General features: G+C 39.2%; 1 pseudogene; it reads right to left on the bottom strand.

Annotated features, from left to right (window-relative positions):
* Positions 1-16,356: 16,356 nt before the first annotated feature.
* On the bottom strand, positions 16,357-16,902 carry LOC143637821 (diphosphoinositol polyphosphate phosphohydrolase NUDT4B pseudogene; annotated as a pseudogene).
* Between the last annotated feature and the right edge of the window lie 5,077 nt (positions 16,903-21,979).

Genomic DNA, 21,979 nt, shown 5'->3' with positions numbered 1-21,979 from the left:
CAGATTCATCTTTCCTGCATCAGTGCCTGCTTGAAATGCTAGAATGTCCTAATTGTTGAAGGGCCTGAAGAGACAGTCTCTCAGACTCTGTCACAGTATGAATTCTAGGAAAAGTAATTCATCACAATGAAACTAAATTCAGGTTTCATTATAGGGACTTCCTGGATGTAATATCAAAGTTGCATGATAAAACTTGTATACGTCTATTGAGTTGCCATAATATACTCCCTAAAGATATATAAATGATATATTTGAAAAAAATTAAATCTGGGGGCAAATATGTTTTGTGAGAAATCTAAAGATATGCTTGCATTTTGTGTTGTTTTAAATACTATGCTGTAATAATATTAGATTTTATTATTACATTTTTAAATCTGAAAAAGACATCAGAATTTTGTACCATAATATTGTCAAAAAGGGAAAATTTTATTGATTAGAACATACGCTTTCCTGTTTTTAGAGCTAACAGTTGAATTAAAGTTTTGCACCAGACACCAAGTTCATCAGAACCTCAGTCTGGTGAAACCACATCTTGGTGCCTGCCCAGGCCAGTGCCCATGTGTGCCTGGCTCTTTGCCACCCAATAGATATGAGCCCTGAACAAGGGTGGTGGGACCTGAAGTCCAACCCCCTTAGTGCTTATGTTTGGGCCACTTGGACAGCTGTGCTCTGCTTTAATTTCTTCTCTGTGAGGACTTGTGTCCAATCTGCACATGGGGCTGTTGAAGATCAGTGAAGAACTTCACCAAGTTTTAGGAAGCCTGGTTGCTGTACAGCGTGAGGAGGGACATCCTGCCAAAGGTAGCTCTGTGACTGACCCCTACCCTCTACCTGCTTTCCTTCATGGTCTTTGTGGAAGGCAAGGGGATTTTGTTCATCTGCCATGCGACCTGCCAGCTCCAAGGCAAAGGGACTCTCCTCTGACCTCTACCTGCCAAACCAAAGAAGGCCATTGTCAGTTCTCTCAGTGGGTGAGAGCTGTTAGATTGCAGTTAGTAGTGAGCACTGAAATGCAAATCAATAACAGCCAATGTCATGGGTTTTCTTTATGTTGCTCTTAAGGCTTTCTTTAAATTACTTTTAAGGCAAGTGGGTAGACAGATAATGCAGAAAAACAACAGGTACACAAATAATCAGAACAAAGAGAGTCAATTAAGAAATACACCAAGAAAGATTAATGGGGCTATTACTAACTCTTGTCAGGGTCAATTGGGGTCATTGCGAAGCTAGAATTTATGGTCATAAGGGTCTCAATGAATTTCAGAAGAGACATTTTCTTAGAATTACAGGAGAAAAAACTTAAGTTCTTTCTGGTCATTGACCCCAATACCCACAGTAACATAGTATTTACTTGTAAATGAAGCCCCCCCCCCCCACTTAATATGATGGCCAATATGTCAGTTCTGGAGAAGAAAAACTAAGTAAAACCTCTATCCCTTGACATGAAGGAGTTGAACACCTGATTGTCAAAAAGTGATGAATGTGGACCCAGTTATCAGGGCAACCATAAAATACCAATGAATTTGGAGACAGCACTCTTTCCTTCATTGTTCTCTGCTGGGAGTGAACCACTGTTTGGAGAATGCTCTTTGTTTGAGCCTTACTTTATTTTTACTTTAAGAATCAGTTATCTTGCATTATCTTTGGTTTCTGACTTCAAATTTTCTTTCTTTGGAACACAATACCTGAGGTTTGGAGTTTCAACTCCCCACTCTCCAGCGACATCTAATCAAGTTCCTTGAATCAGATTCACAGCCATCTACAGGAAGGAATTTAAACTTAACCTTATTCCTCTCCCAGCTTTGGTTGAGATTATGTCTAACTTAGCCTCTGATATCTTACAGTTTGCTTTAGTTTCTCTGTCTACACTTTCCTCTCCTGAAACCTCTTCCATATGTCACACCCATGCTTTGTCTAATGTCATTTATGTTGTCACTGTTAATCTTTTTTTTCCCTCTTAATAACAGTGGCATTTTTTTCCTGCTGACATATAGATGTACACTTTCTCTTGCTTTTTGTGGCATTCTTTTGAGCAAGGCCATCAGAGAGGCAATGAGGCTCCACTGTTATGGCTGTTGCCGTATGGTGTCCCCCTGTCTCTCTTCAGTAAAGGGCATCACACCACCATTTTTATAGGTTACGTCCAGAATCTGGAGGGCAATGTGTTAACCACCTTTGTCTACTTACAAATCTTCTCATGGGGAACTAGTTGAAGATCCCTCATAGCTAAGAAATATATTCTCAGTTGGTATCTTTTCTTCACCAAAGTGGTAGTCATGGTCCTTATTCTATAGTGCCTTTGCATGGACCCCATGTCCCCTCCCATTTATTATTCCAAAGGAAAGCCAAGGAATACAATGATTCTTGCTCTTTTCTATGTCAGTAATCCTGTTGTTATTTTTGGAATATGTTTCCAATAGAGTGACACAAAAACTCTTGCTCCCCTCCCCCACTTTTCAATATCATGCCCATCCTACTCTGATGAGGTCTTTCTAGTCAAATGAGTCAAAACATTACTGGCCTAGGGACCCCCAAACCACACCTTCCTTCCTCTCAACAATGTACCTAACACTCATCTGTCAATATCAAATTCTCCCACTCTCCTCTGTACCCACCATTACCTGCTCCCATTCCTGCAACCCTATTTCCCTCATCATGAGTCTGTCCCTATTTAGCCTACTACCAGTTTATACACATTACAAGAGGAAAATGGAGAATACTGACTGGTAAGAATGAAGGTACCTTTTTCTATGCAAGATCTAAAACAGGACCAACAGGATTTAGGAAGATTTGCTGATGACCCTGATAAATATATAGAGGGATTCAAACTCAGGCCTTGAGGTAATCTGGAGAGATATAACAATAATTTTGAGTCAAACTCTAACAGAGACCTCAGTTTGCTAAGGTTTGGAGGATGATTTATATTTTCCTAACACTTTATACCTTGTGGGCCCTTCTGCTGTTCAAACTGAGCATCCTCATTGGAGTTATGATGAATCACTTTGAAGGTGATACAGAGATCACCTGATCATTTGTCTCAAGGCAGCACTTAAAAATAATAGGATGAAACCGATTCTATGACATTGGCTCAATTGATCAGGGGTTGGGACCTAAGAAAGGAGAAAAGAGGGCCAAGAGACCAATACAGTTATTGACTGCAGCTCTTCATGGCCACCCTCTTTTCTTCCCCACAGAACCCTTGAGCCTCTGTGGGTGTCTGTCATCATTACAGAAAGTGAGGGCACTAGCAGAAAATCTGCCCAGTTAAGGGCAGGCTTCCAAAGACTTCTTGCCCTGTATGTGGCAGGAGAAGCCACTGGAAGGTGAAGCACATGCCTGAACCCCTGTGGCTGGGGAGGCTCAGGCAGGAAGATTGTAAGTACAAAGCCAGCCTCAGCAAAGTAGCAAGGCCCCAAGCAATTCAGGAAGACCCTGTCTTTGAATAAAATATAAAAATGACTTGGGAAGTTGCTTAGTGGTGAGTTTCCCCTGACTTCAGTCTCTGGTAACCCCTACCATAGAAACCAGATTTGCATTCCCCAAAAGATGCTCTGTCCTCACCACCCTTGCCATGAAGACAAGTTTTTAGTTGGGGGTTTTCTAGCACTTTCTGGTGGAGGAAATTTCTGGTTTTTGGAACAGCTCAATGTATCTAATATTTCTCTGTCTCTTGGTATATCAATTTTATGGTGATAGTTGTATCTTGTTGTTTTTCTCATAGGGCATTTGCCTCTAAATGATTTCCTCTATTTTAGATATTGAGGCCCCCTGGATAGAGCTTAACTCATAATCAAGAGCATTTCACTGACAGCAAGTATGGGAGATACCTACCCTTTTTAGCTGAAAGTAGGTATTAGTCACCCTTGTCCCAGATATGATTTAGGGTCTTGAACCTTGGCAGGGGGTATTAGGTAGCAGTTAGTAGTGACCAGTGAAATGCAAACCAATAACATGGCAAGGTCATGGGTTTCCTTTAAAGTTACTTTTATGGTTTTCGTTACGTTACTTTTAAGGCAAATGGGTAAACAGATAACTTACAGAAAAACAACAGGTGTGGAAACCTTAAAGAATAAACAGAGAAAAGAGGGCCAAACAAGAAATACATCCAAAAAGAAAGATTAACAGGGGCGATTCTAACTCTTGACAGGGTCAATTGGGGTCATTGTAAAGCTAGAAATTATGGTCATATATGTCCCAATATATTTCAGAAGAAAAATTTTCTCAGTAGTGCAGGGGCTGTAAGGTGAATTCTGCCTTGTCATTAACCTGAATATTCATATTAACAGAAAACTGACTTGTAGATGAAGTCCTCTGAACAAGAAGGCCACCATGACAGTTCTGGAGAGGACCAACTAAGGTCAAAACTCCACCACCCAACGCGAAGGAGGAGAACACCGTATTGGCAAAGAGTGCTGAAGGTAGACCCAGTTCTCAAGGCAACCACAAAACACCCAAAAATTCAGAGATAGCACTGTTTCCTGTTGTTCTTTGCTGGGAGTGCTCTTTGTTTGAGTCTTAATTTAGTTTTACTACTAATAAAATTCTCTTTTCTGGTTTTCAGTGACTGACTCAAAGTCTTATTTCTTCAGAACAGAAGAACTGGGGTTCGGAGCTTTAGACCCCCCTCCTGCCCCAGTCTCATACGACAGGAGAGACTCCTGGCCATCTTTGGCCAGGAGAGTCCCCAGTAGGAAATAGGAGATTTGTGGTGATGCTGAGATAGCTTTTCATGAAAAGGTGGGGAGCTCCGCCCTGAGCTATCAGAAGTCTCCACGAGTTGGGTTCCACTGAGCAGCCTGGTTCCCAGCACAGCTAAGGTGTGGGGAGGGGCCAGCTGTGTAAGCATTTTCACTCCAGGGTTCTGGCTACCTTATCTCTAAGCAGGCCAGCACCTGGATGTGTGACAGTGAATCCCTGAATCTCCCAAACAGAAACCTCTTGAGATATGCCCATCTTGGGAAAAGAGAAACAGTTGTTGGCCAGTTGGTGGTGTTTCCTCTGTCCCTCATGGGCAGTGTTTTGCAATAGATTGTCTTGCCTGGCTTCTCTATGCATATAGGACTAGTTTATACCCCATAGGGTTGCAGGGGTCAGGTAGCCCAGTCCACAGGATTGCGGGGTGCCCATAACAACCAAATCTTTTTAGGAGAAGGATCCCAGTCCAGTCTCAGACAGGAGTGAACATCAAAGGAGATTTGCAGTGCCTTTTCTTCATGGTGCCCATAGGCCCACTCTCAATTCTGTATCCAGGCCTCTCACACCTACCCTTTCCCCATGAATATAGATGCTTCCTGTGTCTCCTCCCTTCCCTTCCCCTCTAACCTCCCTCCAATGTTACAAGTCATCCAGGATAGCCTCACATTAAGACACAGAATGCACACAAGCCAGACATAGCACAACTGTCCATCAACAGAATCAGGATGCATAGCTTATGAGACTCTCAGGCACAAAGTTTAATGCAGAAACAGTGAGTAAACAGGCTACATACAACCAGAAGATGACTCACAAAATACTGAGTGGAAAGAACAAAATGTGCTCTATGTTCCCATCCTTAAGACCTTCAAAACCAGGAGACATACAATTACTCTTTGGGGTGTGAGGACATGGTAATGACAAAATCCAGGGCCAAGGCCATCTTAGGGATGTAGCAAGGAGGTCAGGAATAATATGTGTGTGATTCTAAGGTGCTGGGGATGCTGTACGTCCTGACTGGGGAGATGGGTGTCAGCCCACTCATGCTATAATTCATCAATCTCCACAGATACATTTCATGTACTTTGCATATGTATTTTATTTCACAAAGATCACACAAAAATAAGCCACCCCACCTTTAGGCCTGTGTTGGTCTTCTCAGGGCACTGACCCTGTCATGTCTTGCTCAGATGGTCTTAGTGGGGAAGACAGGGTGGGGAGCTGCCAGGGCCAGAGGACAAACAACTCAGGTGGCCCTGAGCCAAGGAACCTTCTAATACCACTTTCCTTCCTTCCCCTGGGGTTTCCTCCTGCCCTCTGCACTGCCATACATTTGCTCCATACCCGCTGTGTTCTGTTTTGTTGACCTGGGAACCTGGCTTCCTGACTCTGTCAGGCCTGCCTGGAGTGGCATTTTCTGACCAAGTTATGTTTCTTATAAAGGATTGGCTCTGGTGAAGCAAACACCCCACCATCCATGATTACTGGAGTCTCTGGATTGGTATTTTAGTGTGAATTTACTCACTTACTTAAAGCTGACTATGTATGAATATATCAGTTATATAATGATGGGAACTCCATCTCCATGTCAGGCCCCTCATTAGGTATACAAGGTCAGAATACTTGTCCTTTTGGAGAGGACAGGTATGAGAAGACAGATTCATGTGATGAATGCTGCAGAGCAGTCTGGGGGCCTGTAAGAGCCATCACTGAGCACCACTGAAAAGGGATCCCTAAAGAAGTGATATTTAGCTGGGCACAATGGCAAACATCTATAATCCCAGTGGCTATAGAAGCTGAGGCAGGAGGATGGTGAGTTTAAAGCCAGCCTCAGAAATGATAAGACACTAAACAACTCAGTGAGATCCTGTCTCTAAATAAAATACAAAATAGGGCAGAAGATGTGGCTCAGTGGTTGAGTGCCCCTGAGTTTAATCCCTGGTGAAAAAAAAGTGATGTTTATAGGAAATCAATAAACCTTAAATTATACTACAAGTGATAGTAACAAAAACAACATGGTATTGGCACCAATACAGACATATAGATTAATGGTACAGAATAGATGGCACAAAGACAAACCCACATAAATTCAGTTATCTCATACTAGACTAAGTTGCCAAAAACATATATTGGAGAAATGATAGTGTCTTCAACAAATGGTGCTGGGAAAATGGAAATCCATATGTAGCAAAATGAAATTAAAGATGTTTCTTACCCTGTGAGAAACTCAACTCAAAGTGAACCAAGAATTTAGACACTAGAAGAGAGAACCTGTGCCTAATAGAAGAAAAAGTAGGCTCAATTCTTCACCTCTTTGGCTTAGGAGCTGACTTCCTTAACAAGATTCCTAATGCATGAGAAGTAAAATCCATAATAAATAAATGGGTTGGAATTAAACTGAAAAGTTTCTTAATAGCAAAGGATACAATCATTAAGATGAAGAGAGAGTCTACAGAATGTGAGAAAATAGTTATCATATGCATAATCTCCAGGATATATAAAGAACTCAAAAAACTTTACACCTAAAAACCAAATAATCCAGTCAATATATGGGCAAAGGAAATGAACAGACATGTCAGAGAAGAATAAATCTAATCAACAAATATATGAAAAAATGTTCAACATCTCTAGAGATTAGAGAAATGCAAATCAAAATTCCTCTAAGATTTTATCTCACTCCAGTCAGATTGGCAACTATCAAGGATATCAGCAACAATAAATTTTGTTGAGGATGTGGGGGAAAAGGTACACTCATACATTGCATGTGGGGCTGGAAATTGGTGCAACCATATGGAAAGCAGTATGAATATTCTTCAGAAAAAAAATGGAATGGAACCACCTTTTGACCCAGTTATCTCACTTCTTGGTTTATATCCAAAGTAACACAGCAACATCAAAGTTTACAGCCATTCAATTCGCAATATCTAAACTATGGAACCAAACTAGGTGCCTTTCAACAGATGAATAGATAAAGAAAATGTGGTATATATACGTGATGGAATATTACTGAGCCATAAAGAACGAAATGATGAAATTTGCTGGTAAATGGATACAGCTGGACAATAGTATGCTAAGTGATATAAGCCAATCCCAAAGAACCAAAGGCCAAACATTTTCTCTGATATGTAGATTCAAATTCACAGTAAGGGAAGGTGTCTAGGGAAGAATGAAGACACTTTAAGTTAGATACAGGGGAATAAAGGAGGATGGGGTACAGAAGTAGGTGGGTTAGGAGAATAAATCACACATTATTACCTCATGTGTAAATATGAAAACACAACCACTGTAATTTTATGTCATATATAGTCAGAAGAATGAGAAGTTATACTCCATTATATATGAAATGTCAAAATCCATTCTACTCTCATATGTAACTAATTAGAACAAACAAAAAGGCAATATATTTGAACACGATAAAAAAAAAAAAAACTTACGATATTTTCACTGGTCCTTTTAGTGACTATGACCCTACATGCTGCACCTATGGGCCAGAAGGATTAGTTGGTCTTTTTTCTAGAGAGTCCACTATCTGTACAGGAAGGGGAGGCCTGGTAAACATGTTGCTGGTAGGATTTCAAATACAGCTGCCAAACTGAGGGCTGAAAGCAGTGCCTAGGCCTGCAGGGTTTGCAGAGTCATTGAAAATTGAGTGGAGTCCTTTAGGTATTTACTGCCAGTGTCCATTCTCTACACCAGCCCCTAATATACACCATGGCCAATCAGAGTTCCATGTGTGGCATAGATAGCATTTTGTATTATTGATAGACTTGTTTATTTTCTAACTTTTGAAATACCATACATATAATTTTTTTCAAAATTGCTAAATCAAGATGATTAGAATTCTCATTACCTAATTCATTACCTAATAATGAAAATGGTAAAATCAGAAACACACACACACACACACACACACACACACACACACACACACACACAAATACATATATAGTTGATTCAATGAAAACACAATGGGGATAATTCCCTGCCCAGAAACCGTGCCTTTTGTCTACCTCTTCTTCAATCCCAGCGTGCTCTTGCATATTAAATCCTTTCTCCCTTCCAATATCCTCCTGTCTTTATCTATTTTCTGATCTTTGGGCCCTCTAGTACCCAACTCCAGGCACATCAGGACCAGGAGAACCACTAGGAAGGAATCTGTCCTTGGCCACCCCTCCTTCTCCCAAAGAAGCCACCCTAAACTTTCTCCTCATCTTCTTACAACCTCTATTGTCTGCAGAGGCTAGGAAAAGACAAGAGTCTGCTTGGAGGCCTTGACCTTCTGATCCTCAGAGCATCCTGCCTGTGCAGACCTGGCTCTGCAGACATGCCATCTCTGCAGCAACCCAGCAATCTACTCAGAAATTCCCCACCTTTGGTTAATGATCATTGGCTGAAGATTTGATATTCCTTAGGTTTTTCACAAGAGGTCCCACATGTTGATTTTGCACCGGCACACACAAATTCTGCAGCCAGCCCTTTACACATGTCCACATCCCAACGGTACAAGCCAGTGAAGGCAACATCTCTGATCTGTGAGTAGCAACCTCATTTCTAGCTAGGAAGACACACTGCCTTAAATTACAGGAAGGTACAGGGAAAAAAGAGCTCATTCTTTTGTTTCTATGAAATACACAGTCTTATGTGCAATTTCATGTTTCTTCCTAGGTAATAACTTAGAAGGGAACCCTTGGGAACAGAATACAGAAATATCAAATTATGGGCCTATTAACTGTGCCTCATCATTTCTTAATGGCTTACAGTGAAGGCTGCTCTCAATTTCGGTGGCCCCCAGTTACAAGTAGGGAGCATGGGCTGCTTAAATATGACATGGAGCCCTGGGGAGGCACAGGGAGAAGTGATGAAGTGATCCCAGTCTGAGTCTTGAAGCCCCAACTGCCACCCAGCTCTCCCCAGGATGGAAGATCTTCTTAACAGCTTGGGGGATTAGGGGAACCGAACTTGTGGTCCTAGCTTAGCCCTGAGTGACGTGAAAATCTGTCTTACCAATTCATCACATTGGAAGATTTTTACTTCTTTCAAAGTTCTTCTTGAGATAGACAAAAAGTCCCCATTAAGCCTGAAACACCAGCTTTTAAGTTATCTTTTTGCATTCTGCTTTGTGAAAATTAATATATTTCCAGTATGATCAAATCAATAAAAAACAAAGCAATGGGAATTAGATATTTGCTAGTCACAACTATTTTCCTTCAATCCAAGATCCATCACTGCTTGTCTTCAGTGTTGAAAATACTGAAATTCAGCAGTGTAAAGATTTCTGTTCACAGTGGGAGTCGCTAGCTGAGGAATGATGCTCTGAGTTCACTGCTGGAAGTTTATAGTATGTAACTATCTGAGGAGGGATATTCATCATTACAGGGAGTTCCATGAGCAGCTCAGCAAAAGGGTCTAGGGAGAGTTACCTCCCCACTCCAGTCCTATCATTGTATAAAAGCCATACCCAACTTCCTTTTCAGAAGACTAATAGGATATTGGAATAAGACAGTGCTCTAGTTTCAGTAATATTTCCATTTTTTATCTTAGAAAAACATCAATTTAATCAGTAGAACCTATTTTGAGACACTCAATTCAATGACTTTTTAAGTTTGATAGCATTAAGAATGATATTTGTTATCTATTTCATTTATGGGGAACATTCAGAAAGTTTTTTTACAAAAATGTTCCACTGTTTCCTTCCAAATTAATCGTTTAGATTTCTAGACACTTAACATAAACCAATTTCTAATTCTAATTGCCTTAGCTCTTGTATAATTATGGGCCTTTCTCCTCTATTATATTCATCACAGTTGGCCTTGTTTCTCAGTAGGATTTTAACTGTGTTACAAAAATTTTCTTAAATGCTTTGGCATTTTTCATGAGATAGGCACAAATTGCAAACCTAAATCAATTACCATATAATCCAAGCAAATTATTTCCTAGTATAGTTATATTTGCAACTAATGTCTGCTCCCTGCCCAAATATCACTATCTTTAGAGGAGTAAAAGAAAACAAAGTTCTTATATGTTGTTTCCTGAGTCTATTCAAAGAATCCTCTGAAGTGGAAAGAACAACCTGTGTGTTTCACATAAACCATGAACTCAAAACTTCTGCTGATGATGGTGCAGTTAACATGGTATCACACTTGGAACATCAACCCAATAAAATGGCTAAGAGAGATGAAATAATTTCATCCTTTGCAGAAAAAGTGGCAAAAGATTTCCATGTTTCCAATCTGCCAGGTTCTGTTTATTACCTCTCCAAATATTCATTTGTTCAAGATACAATCCGTAGATGATAAATGTCTGATTCTCTTCAATTATCAGTGGCACTACTTGGAATGAACCCATTGGGCACATTTAGTTACATAAGCTTTTCAACATCTGAAAAGGAAATTGCAAGACAATATCTTGTTCTTTGCAGTTCTTTGCAGGCTGCAAAGGTCTTGGGTCAAATCAGTGGTAATATTTTGAGTAGAAAGCACAGTTGATTTGGACCCCATCTTCTCAATACAGACCTATATATCTGTCAACATACATCCAACTTCCCACTCAATTGCCTCCTGTGGAATATGTGGTATAATAAGCAATCCCAAATATCAGAGTCATATTTCTGAATTTCTTTTGAGTATATATTGTTTTTTTTCTTTGATTTTGTATCTCTGTTGCTAGTCAACATTCTCCCATGTGCAATAACAAATGATTAAAACTTTGCTAAGAATCTATTTCAGATATCCAAATATAAAAAAATTAAATCAAACAAACAAAGTACAAACTGTGGTTTTCAACATCACATCAGGTCTTTCTTCCTTTGCAGCTCAAAGGTAATAGAGTTGGATTGTGATTTATTTGGTTCTTGGTGACTATTCTGGCCCACAAGGTAAGCCAGTTTATGGGTATTGTGGCAAGGAGCAGGAACTCAGATGATGCCCTTTAGTAGAGAAAAAAATATATACTTTACATCTCAAACTTACATTTACATTCTCTAAGTTTACACTGTCATAGATATCAATTCAAAGGTTGAAAGTTGCTCAATTTTGAACAACACATTTTAGAGATCTGAAGGCAAATCAGTAACAAAATACTCACTGGCAAATTGTAGTTCATGTGGTACAGTTTGTAAGTTAAACTCTGTCCTGTATCCAGGTCCAAGCAGATGGTGTCATAGAAAACATCAATAATGAGCAGAAGTAAAAGTACCATATTTTGAAGACTGATTCACAATGAAAAGTCATAACTTGAATTACAGAACATGGGGGTGTCAGCTTATTTCAGAGAAGAAATATGGTAATCCTAGTATCAGATGAAAATTTTTCATTTGCTCATTTACAGAAATCTGATTTATAGACAGATTTATAAGCCTGTCTAATTAACAATGATTTGATAAAGCGAATCTATAAAGGACAATTAAGTGCAGGCAGAAAATAAGTCTCCTGAGATTGAGACTTGAAATGTAAGTACTGATGCTTAGGGAAAGAAATAGAATTGGCATATTTGCATGGCAATTAGAAATTAGATGCAAAAATTCAAAGATGAGGCTTGTTGTTTCCCCTTAAGAAATGTGGAATACACTCAAACTCAGTAAATGACATCACTAGTAACATTAATCTGTTTTCATTTGTTGTAAATACAGAATTTTATTTTTACATCTAGAGTCTTGTGTAATGCATTGGTTATTCTACTTGTGCTTTTTAAAATCGTTCTTTCCTACATTTGACTATATTGATCCATGTTTCTGCCCTTCCTTAATGCTACTTCATTTCTTCCCTTCTATTGATATATATCATATTTTATTTCCCATTGTGATTTCACACAACTCAATTATGCAAATAAAACATCTAAGTGTAAACTTAACCAGAATCTTTTATTCCCCAATAACTGGGGACCTTAAAATGTTTTAACTTTATAGCCCTTTCCTGTGTAAATGTTATTATACTATCAGAGACCTACCTTGTTTGTTTTTTTAAACACACTCACAACCACAGGAATGAGACTCTTTTCAAACATGAGTATTTTCATTTCAATTTCAAACATGAGTATTCATTCCAAAGCTCAGAGACTGTCTTTGATTACTATTCCTTCCCACATTTTTTATACAGAAACTTTTATTTGATATACAACAAGTCTTATTTTGACTTACAATTTCCTGAATGCTTTTTTTTCTTATGTTCTATATCTTTATGGATTACCATTGCATTACAGATATTTTAATGTATTTTCTATTTAACCATTTTCTTTCTGTGTAAACTGCTCTTTGGTACTTCCTCCAATTTTTCTTCATTTTTGTAAAGTTTATCATTATTAATTATCCAAATTTAAATTGATGTTTTAATTCAGCATTTCTTATTTACTTTTCTAATGACTTTTATTCCTTTAATAGTCTTCCCCAGGTCTAGGGCTGTAGCTCAGTGGCAGATCCCTTGCCTAGCATGTGTGAGGCACTGGGTTTGATCCTTAGCGCCACATATAAATATGAAAATAAAATAGAGACATGCCGCAAATCTTCAACTACAAAAAATAATCTTCCACTGTAAGCATATTTTATTTATTTATTTTTTAATATTAATTTTAATTTTTTAGATGGACACAATATTTTATTTTTACATGGTACTGAGAATCAAACCCAGTACCTCACACATGCTAGGCAAGTGCTCTACCACTTGAGCCACATCCCCAGCCCTATGCATATTTTAATATGGAGTTTTTGCAACCATTTCATTTTCTAAGAATTTTGGATGTCTCATCCTGTTGTCATAATGCATCATTTGTCCAGGTTCTTATAGGATAAGTATCATAATAGAAACTGTTTTTTTAAATATTGTTCCCTTTAAAAGCAGAAAAATGTTTTTAAAAACAGAAAACCTCTTCAGACTATTACATAAATAAGCATTTTGATAAGGCATATTTCATATTAATTTTGTGATGCTCCAAGCTATCAAACACATAATTTGCTTCTTTCATATTGATACTTAAAGGCATTTTAGGGCCACAGTAAAATTAACCTTTAGTTTTACAGACACAAATATTTGATTAAGAAAGTTAACCACAAGACCAATCATAATTTCTAAATCCTAATGAAGAGTCTCTGGTCATGATTGAAAAACATATAGACCAAATTAGTCGTCAAGGTTCAGAAAATGTTTCTAAGGTGAAGTTATTGGGATTAAGTGATAGGCCAAGGTGAACTGAGAATGTTGTAGATTCAGATGTCAAAATAAAACCGTCTCATCACTGCTTCCTGGTTAACACCATGTCAATAACAGTTCCTGGAGATGGATTTCCAAGACGATTATTATTTTCAACAAGAACGACGACAAAAAAAAATAACTTAAATTTATTCATTTCTTCCCTGTAATGAAAGTTAGCTTGATATTTTAAAAATTAGGATAAGATGTTTACTGAATCTCATCTCAGAAGGATTCAGAGTGCTAGAACATCACACATTTAGCACCTGTTTAAAAGCTTGAAGACATTGACGCCCATTCATACAGCACAGTTTATAGTCTTGATTGCATGCACCAAAGTAGGGGAGTAAGAGGAGGAGTCTCTTCAGAGCCACTCATATCCTATGAGAAGGGACCTTTCCTCTCAACCTCAGGAAGAGTCCTGCTTTCTCTCCTGGGAAGCAAGCCCTACAAACAGATGAGGCTGAGGAGAAAGCTGGGAGGGAACCCCAGCCCAGAGACTTAATTACTCTGGGATCAAAGGAGTGATATCTGCGAAACACTGACAGTGTGTTCATGGACATCTGTGAATCTCTAAGGCTTAAAAGAGCTCCACACAGCACTCCATGAAAGAAAAAGGGAAAAAATATTGCCATGACACTCCAATATGTACCATGACTCAGGGTAAACCACAAAGTCAAAGGGTTGAGGCTGTTATCTACCCACCCAGCCACAGAAGTCTACAAGCTCCTTCTTTCTCTTCACATGTCACTTAGGGTTTTTTCTTCTCCCCGAGAACAGATTTTTCACAGTACAGCCTACATCATCTAAACAGAACAGCTTACATCATCTAAATGTATGTATTCACCTGTGTGTGCAATCATGGTCAAGCACAGCTTGAACCGGACCACCTCCCACTCTATCCTAATAGACCACAATAGATTGTGGTGCATGTGGTACGATTCTAAACCAGGAACTCAAGGCACTTGAAGGGAACCTGGAAACATGTAAGTAAACCTCAACTTGGGACAAACTGCCCTCTGCTATTTTTTACAATATCAGGGTTCACCTTACTGTAGCTTTCAGGACAGTTTCACTCACAGACTCCAAATTCAGACTAGTCCAGAGGTCTCTTTCATTTATTTATTTATTTTAGTCTAGGGGTTCTCAATGACAATACCATTGAAATTTGAGACAGATAACCCTTGGTGGTGTGTGTGATTGTATCATTGTGTTGTGTGGGGGGTATTTTGGATCATTTCTGTTCTCTACCCACTGGACTACATGCCAGCATACCACCATCCCAGTGTGTCAACAAAAATGTATTTTCAGTCACGAACAAATTGTCTCTGTGGGCATTGTCTCCACTTGTGGAGGACTATGGATGTACAGTTGGTACACCGACCCCAAGGCTGACCTTGCAAACAGCTCTTCAATCTATCCACAATCTCCTTTCCCAGTTCCTGGAAGGTACATTCTGAGTACCACCTATTTGCAGAAAAAAATAAATTAGGTGGAATCTTAAAATTTCAGAATCATTTGGATTCTGAATTAATCCATGACAAAAAATATGTACATGAGTGTACATGTGTATTTATACACACATACATATTCACAGCAGTAGCCAAAGAATCCAACTAAGGATCAATTCTTTCACATATGTACTTTGATCAAGGTATCAGTCTCTTCTGATATCTTAAGCATTTTAGAAGGGTTTTTGAATACACACAAATAAGAACTGTTAAAATTACTACAAATTATTGATGTTGTCAACATGCATGACTACTGTAGTTTCACCTCCTGGGGAATGGAACCAACTGAAAACGCTGTTACCAGAGATTCTTCCTTTGGGGTCAGTACCTTAGGCAAGGGCTCATCCATGATAATCATATGAGGGAGCATCTTGCTTTGCAAGAGTGACAGCTATTATGACAAGTACAACACTTCCAAAAAAAATTATAAAATGTCTCAAGAGAAGAGTTGACAAATTCCCCAAATATCAAATTGAAGTCCTTTGCCCAAACAGTTAAGGACCATACAGAGACAGTCCAAATGTGCAATTTCTGATTTTAAATTCTTATCCTATGAAACAAGTTCTGGAATGGATGGATTTCTTTAATACTACGAATATTTTCCATTGATTCCCACCACAGAAAGATTTGTTGACTATATTAATGCTGCAAATGAGAAAACAATTTAGGGGGAACATACCCACAAGTAATTTGATCTGATAAAAGACTGATGCCAAATGGACAGATCAAAACAAAAAAACCCTAAGAAAATGCTGTGAAAAAAATGACAAAAATAACATGAGGGGGCAAAATATTTTACACTTTTTTTTTTTTAAAGAAGATTTGAAAGCATCTGAAAAACATGCAAATTGTTTGAAATCCCTGCATGGAAAATTCAGACAGTTTGGGAGCATCATTCAGATGTTTGCCAAGGAAAGTGAAGAAGCCTCGCCCCAAGAGATCACACATGGTCGGGGAGGTCCTCCCCAAACTCTCTATCTTACACTAGATGACAACCCCGAGGTCTGAGCGGCAGTCACAAACAAGGCATTATTATCTGGAGGGGAAGGTACTGTGGAGTTTCCATTGCTTGGGGAGCAACCCAGCTTTAGCTTTTCCAGATACTCTGCATGTACAGGTTTATGGCACTGGAGAACTTTGATTGCATCTTCTACTTTGAACCACTCTCTCTTTCTTCCTATATTAACAGAATCTTCCCAGTCTTCTAATATTTCAGTGACTGTAAGAACATAAACATATGTTCTGTGCTTTCGGTCTTGGTTCTGCTCAAATATACCCAGGAGTCTTCCTAGTTTTCCTTTGACTCCTGCCTCCTCATAAACTTCCCTCAGGGCAGCACCGCCGGGCTCCTCCTCAGGCTCCATTCCTCCTCCTGGGACAATCCACTGGTCTGGGTACCGACTGCTACTCACCAGCAGCACCTCGTCCTCCTGCTCGCTCCGGAAGCACAGGCGCGCCGCCCGCTTCTTGAAGCCTTCGCGGTCATTGGTCCGCGTCTGGTTGGGCTTGAACCTCATCATAGAGGCGGGCTCTTGCTGCCGAGGCTGCTCCGGCCGCCGCCACCCCGCCGGGGAGTAGGGGCGAGGGCGAGTCGGTGACTTGGCGCGTCGGTAGAAAGGCGGCGGCGCGGGGAGTGGCAGCGAGGCCGGTTAGTCCCGGGGCCGACGGCCGCTCCGACGCGGTGCAGGACGCGAGCGCGGGTCACTGGAGCCCGGGCGCCGGGATGGAAGCGCCGCCTCTGCCCCGGCGTCCGCCTTTCTCCATGGAGCCCGCCGCCTCTCGCCTGCGCTCCTCCTGTCGCCGCCCTCAGGGGGAAGAGGCTCCAGGCTCAAGGCTCGCGCCACGCGGAGACAGTTGCGAGCACTCGCGCCGACAGAGCAGCAGCGCTGCGGCCCATCTCTCTTTTTTTCATCTCCATAACGTCTTCTCACTCTCTTTCCTTCAACTGGTTTGGCTAAGGATTTGTAAATCTTATTTATGTTTTTGAAGAACAAATTCTTAGTTGAATCAATCTGAAATATTTTTGATCCTCAATTTCATTAATTTCTATTCTGATCTTCACTATTTCCTGTCTTCTACGAATTTTGGAATTACTTTTTCCTTCCTTTCCTAATATCTTGAGGTAGAATATAAGCTTATTTAATTGGGATCTATTTTCTTAATGTATGCACTCAAAGATTTAATTTTTCGTCTTAGAACTACTTCATACTATGCCAGAGATTTTTATTAATACTTATTTTTTTAGTTATAGGTGGACACAATATCTTTATTTTGGTTTTTATGTGGTGCTGAGGACTGAACCTAGTGCCTCACCCACAATAGATGAACACTCTCCCTCTGAGCCACAACCCCAGCCTGGCCCAGAGATTTTGATATGTTGCATCATTGGTCTTATTTGTTTCTCAGAATTTCTTGTTTCATTTTCTCAACTCTTCTATGATTTGCTCTTCATTTAAAAGTGTATTCTTCAACCTCCATGTGTTTATGATTTCTATTTTTAGCTGTTGATTTCTAGTTTTATTCCATTATTATCTGACAGAATACACATTATTATATAGATTTTTTTATATTTGCTAAGACTCACCTAGAATATGGTCTATTTTGGAAAACCTTCCATGGGCTGCTGAGAAGTAGGTAAATTCAGTTGTTTGGAAGCAAAATATTCTGAGGATATCTACTAGGTCTATTTGATTTATAGAATTATTTAGTTCAGAGATACCTCATTTGATTTTATGCTTTGATGACTTATCTATTGGTATTAGGGGTGTGTTGAAATCACCCAGTATTATTGTATTGTGATCTATCTGGGATTTCTTGAAGCATTTTTTGATGTAATTAGGCACACTACATTTGGAGTCTATTTATTTACTGTTGTTTTATCTTCTTTTGGGGTTGTCCCATTTACAAGTATGTAATTGCCTTCTTTGTCTCTTCTTAAATTTTACTTGAAACATGCTTTGTTGGATAAGGGAATAGCTACTCCTGCTTGTTTTCAGACTTCATTCATATGGAATATTTTTTCTATCCCTGTACTTTTAGCCTGTGGATTTCTTTGCCAATGAGATCAGCCTCTTGCAAATAGAACACAGTTGAGTATTGGTTTTTGATCCATGATGCTTATTGGTGTCTTTTCATTTCTTTTTTAAAATATTCTTTTAGTTGTAAATGAACAAAGTATTTTTATTTATTTTTATATGGTGCTTAGGATCAAACCCAATGCCTCACACATGTGAACCATGCACTTCACCACTGAGTTACTGTCCTAGCCCTCATCTGTGTCTTTTAATTGGGGGAATTGACACCATTTACATTCAGTGTTATTGTGGATATGTATATGTAGTTTCTTGCCATTTTGATTTGTTTGATATATTTAATTCTATCCTGGCCCTCATGTAATTCATTTAGTTCTCTTCTATTGATCTATATTCATCTGGTGGCTTTGGAAGTGTTTTGAAGTTTCGATGTGTGCAGTTTTTTTTGAGTATTCTTTGTAATGCTAGCTTAGTGGTCATAGATTCTTTTAGATTGTCCTTGTCATGGTTTTTCTTTCTTCATCAATTTTGAAAGACAACTTTGCTGAATATAGTAATCTTGGAAGAAATTGTTTTCTTTTGTAACTTGAATTATTTTGTTGCAGGACCACCTCAATTTTAGGATCTGAGATGGTAAGTCGGATGTTAACCTTATTAGTTTGCCTCTAAAAGTGACCTGATGTTTTTCTCTGTAACTTTTAATATTCTTTCCTTATTTTCTATATTGGGCATTTTGATTACAATGTGTATTGCATAGCTTCTGTTCTGATATTATCTATTTGGGGTCCTGTGTGATTCTTGTATGTTGATGTCTCTCATTTCTGATATGAAGAAAGTTTTCTGTTACTATCTCATTGAAGCTGTTCTTAATGCTTTTAGCTTGTATGTCCATGTTCTCTTCTAACCTAATATTTCTTAGGTTTGTTCTCTAGAGGATGCTCTCACAGAGTTCACATGTATATTCACCATGGTCTTTTATTTTTTTTCCTTTATTGTATACTGAGTGTTTACATTCATATGTCATGTTTTAGAGACCTCCCATTTTATTTTCTGCACAATCTAATTTGTTGCTGATGCTTTCAAATGAAGCTTAATTTTGATTCATTTTCGTTCATTTCTAGGCATTCCAAAGGATTTCTTTTCATTATTTCTGTTTTTTTTAATTGAAATGGACTTTCATCTCTTATATCTGTCTCTGAATTCACTCCTTAGATCTTCTTAGAATACTGAAGCAAGTGGGTGCTTTTCAGAGCATAGAGAGACAGGCCATGTTGTGTGTCTATTGATCCAGGAAGTAGCTGGAAGCAAGTGAGGAAGGGACTGGAAGAAATCCCCAGGGAATTCTCATAACATGCAGAAAATTGCAGTTTTCTGGCTCCAAAAACCTAGAACATGATGTTGTTAATTTTGTACCAGTTTCCTTTCCCCAGCACCCCAGCTTGCTTCTGCACACCATGAACTTTCAATCAGGTTTGTAGGTTTAAGGCAACGACTTTGAGTTGTCATCCTGGTTTCAATAGCCACCAAGCTCAAAGTTGATAAGGCTGGTGGGTGGCACCCTTGGGTTGGCACTCTGGCCAGAATAGCATTCACTGAGCACATGTGACTTTCTAGAAAGAACTTCCACTTGACCAGCAGGCAAGTCTGTACAGTGATGAGGGACAGTGTAAGTTTCCTTCCCTCCAGGAATCATGGGTCAAACATGCATGATACTGATCAATGAATGAGAAGGGCAGTCAGAGCCGTGAGATTTACCATGGTGACTCAAACCCCTACTATGTGCCAGGCATTGCACTAAGTCCCCTTTGGAGATGATCCCACTTAATTCCCACAACAACCATGAAAGGGAGGAATGATTTCAAAAAGAATTCTCTGATAGATCCAATTTAACACATCTTCTTGGAGGGAATTGGCCAAGGTCACATCATGATTTTTATTATTAGAAAACATGGATAGTTAGTACCCTAGACCACTCCCTATTCTTAACTCTGTAACCTATCTCCTAACTCCAGAAGGAGTTAATGCTTTGCTGATTTGTTCATCTCCAGAGACAGAATGTCCTATATGCTGTTTCCAAGTCCCCATTTTGAAATAGGTAAACTGAGGTTCACAGAAGCCAAGTCATCCTCAGTTCTGAGTCAATAGGGCTGAGCATTATTTTTCATTTTGCTATAATTTTTATACTTTGTGCAAAAGTTCAACAAAACCATGTATATTCTATACATCTTCCCCAAATGTTTGTGTTTTTGCCCATTTGCTTTATGTTTTCTGATTTTTGTCTCCTAAGCCATTTTGAGAATCAGCTAAGTCCTATGCACCTTCAACTCTGAATTACATTTTATTTCCTAAAATAAGAATAGTCTCTTGCACAACATGAATATCACTGTTTAATGAGAAGATCAATATTGGTAGAGACATTAGCATGATCTCATCTCTTGACTTTTTTCATATTTCATCATTTGACACCTAGTTCCAAAACTGTACTTTACACTAAAATAATTAAAAGGAAGAGAAAAACAAAATAAAAGAAAGAAGAAAGAAAAAAGTAAAAGGAATGAGAAGAAGAGGAATGGCGAATTGCACCATGTATTCGTTTGTCATGACTTTTGAGTGTCTGCTCATCTGAAAGAGTCCTCTGACTCACATTTGTTGGGTGCTGTGACAGCTTTGAAGAACACAGGCTGGTTATTTGGTAGAATGTTTATCAATGTAGATTCCTCACACAGGATTTCTGCTATGCACATTGATGTTTTAAATTTTTGGCACTGAGCATTGAACCCAGAGGCACTTAACTATTGACCCATATCCCCAGCCCTTTCTATATTTTACTTAGTGACAGTGTCTCATTGGGTTGCTCAGGGACTTCCTCAGTTGCTGAGGCTGGTTCTGAACTTGTGATTTTTCTGCCTCTGCCTTCCATGCTGCTGGCATTACAGTCATGCGTTCCATTCAGTGCATTGTATCAGGAGGCATGGTCAGCACAGTAATTGCTCAGGGAGCTTTGAACCTATCATTCAGGTGGTGCCTGCATGCTCCTCCACTGCAAAATGATTACTTCTTCTCTGTGTAATTAAGTATCTTGTGGGTATATATTGGAACTATGAGAACACAAGACTTGGGACTTTTAACCCTGACGTTTTGAGTGCAAAATCCAGCACCATCTGCTACATTCGCCATTTCCCTCTATAGCTGGCATTTTTTCAGGATTCACCTGGCACTGAGCCAAGTGCCTTAAGGTATCATTTCTTTTATCTCTCACTAATTTCCAGAGGGATGGATGTCCCATCTATCACACTTGGCTTCCCACCTATGTCACACAAATATATTCAGGATCCAGATGAGTTAATTAATCACTCCATGCTAAAATAATTCTGAGAAAGGTCACCCCCAGTTCCATCAGCCATAGAACTGAAACCGGCAGCTGAAATGGTCTCACAGATTTTCAAGGAGCAGATGTCCTAGTATAATCCAAACAAAACTCCTGCCAGAGATGTGAACTAACAGTGGGAAACCCATGTGTGTGCAGCTCAGACAAGGCCTAAATGGACTGCTGCAATGGCTTTTA

Source organism: Callospermophilus lateralis, chromosome 1 (genome assembly GCF_048772815.1).
Source record: "Callospermophilus lateralis isolate mCalLat2 chromosome 1, mCalLat2.hap1, whole genome shotgun sequence".
Classification (NCBI taxonomy): Eukaryota; Metazoa; Chordata; class Mammalia; order Rodentia; family Sciuridae; genus Callospermophilus; species Callospermophilus lateralis.
This window is presented reverse-complemented; position numbering and strand designations above follow the sequence as displayed.